General features: G+C 35.7%; 1 long non-coding RNA gene across 1 annotated transcript; it reads left to right on the top strand.

Moving 5' to 3' along the window:
* Positions 1–1189: 1189 nt before the first annotated feature.
* LOC149494229 (uncharacterized) lies at positions 1190–3150 on the top strand. Its single transcript, XR_016322216.1, has 3 exons — positions 1190–1542; positions 1673–1742; positions 3048–3150. It is a non-coding gene; the product is annotated as an uncharacterized LOC149494229 (long non-coding RNA).
* The last annotated feature ends 760 nt before the right edge of the window (positions 3151–3910 follow it).

The raw sequence follows: 3910 nt of genomic DNA, 5'->3' as shown, positions 1-3910 counted from the left end.
ATTTTGGAAGAAGCTACATGAGGCCCTGGGTACTAAACTGAATTTCAGTACAGCTTTTCATCCTCAGACAGATGGTCAGTCAGAGCAGGTTATTCAGATTTTGGAGGATATGTTACGAGCTTGTGTTATTGAGTTTGAGGGTAGTTGGGAGAAGTACATTCGACTTGTCGAATTCGCCTATAATAACAGTTTTCAGTCGAGTATTCAGATGGCCCCTTTTGAAGCACTATATGGTAGGAGATGTAGGACGCCACTATGTTGGTCAGAGTTGAGTGAGGGCAAGATTATAGGTCCGGATTTGATTCGGGACACAGAGGATAAGGTCAGAATTATCAGAGATAGATTGAAAGCAGCTTCAGATCGTCAGAAGTCCTATGCCGACTTGAAGAGGAAAGATATAGAGTATGCAGTGGGAGATAAGGTTTTCCTTAAGGTATCTCCGTGGAAAAAGATATTGAGATTTGGAAGAAAGGGTAAGCTTAGTCCTAGGTTCATTGGTCCATATGAGATTATTGAGCGTGTGGGTCCATTAGCCTATAGACTAGCTTTACCACCAGACCTGGACAGGATACATAATGTTTTCCACGTATCTATGTTGAGAAGGTATCGGTCCGACCCATCACATGTGATAGCAGTGGAATCTATTACTATTGACCAAGATTTAACTTATGAGGAAGAACCGGTGAGGATACTTGCTAGGGAAGTCAAGGAGCTAAGGAATAAGAGAATTCCTTTGGTAAAGGTTCTTTGGAGAAACCATAAGACCGAGGAAGCTACATGGGAAAGTGAAGACATTATGAGACAACAACATCCTCAGTTATTTAATTCAGGTGAATTTCGAGGACGAAATTCTTTAAGGGGGGAAGAGCTGTAACGCCCTATTTTTCCTGTGTTGCAATAGTAGTTTATCTGTCTGTGAATAGTACTATCGGTCCGGGAGTCGGTATTATTTTGGTCCAGAAAAATTATTATATATAGGTAATAGGTTCTATCACATTTTTGGAGCATGCATGCATGGTTTTTATGGGTAGAAAGTAAGTAATGAATATTTTTGGAGAATTTTAGAGAATTAGTGCGTAGTGACTTAAGGTGTGATATTAATGAAGGAAATTAGAGGCAATAGTTGTGTGGATGAAATTTGAAATGGTGTTAGATTAATTAAGGAACTTCGAAGAATTTTTTTTATGGAGTAAATTTGAGAATTTTGTTGTGTTACATAATATTTTGAAGGAATTTAATTTGGAGAATATTTGTAGCCATTAGATTAGATTTACATTCAATCCTAGCCATCCAATTTTTATGGAGTAAATCATTATCACCTCCATTATTTGGGCAACACTATCCTTCTTCTTCTTTTCCTACGTCTTCTTCTTCTTCTTCTTCTTCTTCTTTTTCTTCTTCTTCTTCTTCTTCAATTTTTCCTTAGTAAACACATCAAAATCACCCATACAACTTGAGTTAATTAAGACATATTAGAGATTGAAGCTAGAGAAGTAATATTTGGTGACTAATTTCAAGGAATTTGGTGATTTTCCCTACTTGGTAAGTGATTTTAGGATAAGGTATTTATGTTGGGGTTTAGAGTTTTCTTTAGCATATACATGCTAAATCATGCTCCACTTCTTCTTTTGTTTGTGTTTTCTTTGTTTGATTTTGAGTGTCTTACATGTAGAGGGTGGAGAGCCTTCCACCAAGGATAAGGGCAAGACCAAAGCTTGAGCTTGTTAAAGCTTGGTTTGAAGGTTAGTGCAATTATACTTTCACTTGTTTAAGTTGTTTTTACATGATTAGGCTTTTGAATGAATTTTGGGAATTTTGTATGTATTGGTTAACTTGCTGAATTCATGTTAGATATGTTCTGCCGTGAGATTAGAACTCATTTTCGACCCCTTTATACTCCCCATCTGTTTCTGACTTCTTCATGAAAGTTGCAGCTCTATTTCTTAGCTTTCCAAAACATATTTTTATGTCTAATTCCAGTACTTGTAGCTCAACTTATGATTTAAATACCAAAACTGGTTCTGTTATGGTGTCTTACCAGTATATCCAAAATCATTGTCCTTTTTGACCACTATAATGACATGATTAGGTTCTGAGTGATTCATAAAAGTTGTTTCCCTGTGTCTTGAGAATTCTCTCGTTCTGGATTGGTTTCATTTGAGTGTTTGGTGAAGTAGGAATTCAAGAAACATTGGACTTGGTTCTGCTGAATCAGGTCTGATCTGTTGGTCTGTGTTCTGAGCTTTTGTTTGCTATCTTACTCTTTGATCTGGGCTGTGGTCCCTTCTGAACATTTGTAGAATTTTGGCTTAGCTTTCTAATGAATCTAATTTCATTCAATTTGGAGGCCCATAACTCAAATTATGTGTTAAAAACCCAGCAAAGGTCAAGTTTATAACAATGCTGAAAAGTTCTTGATTTATGTACTTTTATATTATATTAAGTATATATACATTTATAGTGTTTTGAGTAAAATATTTGAACTGATGAGTACTAAATGAAGAGGTTTTGATTAAGAATTATTGCTTTTGTGAAAGAATGCTTTTGATTTAGGCTCTACTATACATGATTGAGACGTAGTATGATGAGATGGATTTTCTTATTGTGAAGCTATGATCATATGCTAGGGTTATCAGCCCTTATAAATAGGCGGACGCGCTTATTTATGTGATGGGGTGGTGCTTTCATAGGCCACGATTGTGTGATGGGGGTGGTGCTTTCATAGGCCACGGTGGTGCTTTCATAGGCCACGAGTATGTGATGGGGGTGGCGCTAACATAGGCCACGATCAAATCTGCTTATGTTCATTCTGTATGAGTATGAGCCTTAACGAAAAATGAAATTTTATTGTTGCTATAAAAGAATGAAGACATATTTGTATTTATAATCTTCTCATTGCTTTCAAAGTATTTGAATTAAATGAATGCGATTTCGGTATTTATATAGTTGAGTAATTTAAGTTTTGCCTTGGCTATTGTTAATTAAATTGTTGGTTATTTAGCACCACTGAGTCTTCCACTCAGCGCGTTGATTTTTATCACGCGCAGGTTAGGAGCGGAGGGTGTTCTTCAAGACCAGAGGACGAGCATCAGAGTAGATATCACATCTTGGGTAGGATATTTTGTAAATGGTGATTTTTGGCATGTATATAAATATGTGTTGTGAACGTTGGATATAATAAGTTTGTCATGTATTAAGAGTTATGATTATTTAAAGAAATAACACCTTATTATATTTTTGGTGTATGATGATTAGAGATTCCTTGAAAAGAATGTGTTTCGAATATTATGTGTATATTGATGGATATTTAGAAGTGCTTGTAGTATGTTGTTGAATTGGAGGTTTGGGGGTTCAAAAAAAAAAAAATTGGAAGTGTGTATATTTTCTTTGTGTGGCAAGTAAATTTTTAGGGGAAACTCTTGCGAAATTTTCTTAGGAATTTTCTTAAACATTATTTTTGTAAAAGAAATAAAAATTAATAATAAAAAAAAAATTGGTAATTACTTGCCTCCTTATGAAAATTTAACCACTTCTAATTTGTGATCTAGCTTTTATAGTGAAATAAGATGGTGCTCCGGCACCGATTGTGGCATCCACCGTCTGGTTCTTTGGGATTGGTCGGTGGGTGTTACATGCATTCTTTGGTTAGTTCATCAACATGACATGGTCTCGGGATCCACCTCAGGTTCGTAGATTGTGCCTTAAACATTGGGATAATTAATCTAGTAATTAGGTTATTTAAAATTGGAGTCAACTTAGGGTTTTTTCCTAGTTTACCCTAAAATAATTAAACAAGGTGGCGACTCATACATTCACGTGCATTTCTGCCCTTAGTCATATGCATTTATATGCATGTTTTCGGGGGGAGGGGTTCACACAACCTAGCTTATAGATTAATCTTAGAAACTAA

The sequence above is a fragment of the Jatropha curcas genome, chromosome 8, assembly GCF_041381405.1.
Source record: "Jatropha curcas cultivar XTBG-Jc1 chromosome 8, XTBG_Jcur_1.0, whole genome shotgun sequence".
NCBI lineage: Eukaryota > Viridiplantae > Streptophyta > Magnoliopsida > Malpighiales > Euphorbiaceae > Jatropha > Jatropha curcas.
Note: the sequence above shows the minus strand (reverse complement) of the source record. Positions and strands in the feature narration are given on the sequence as shown.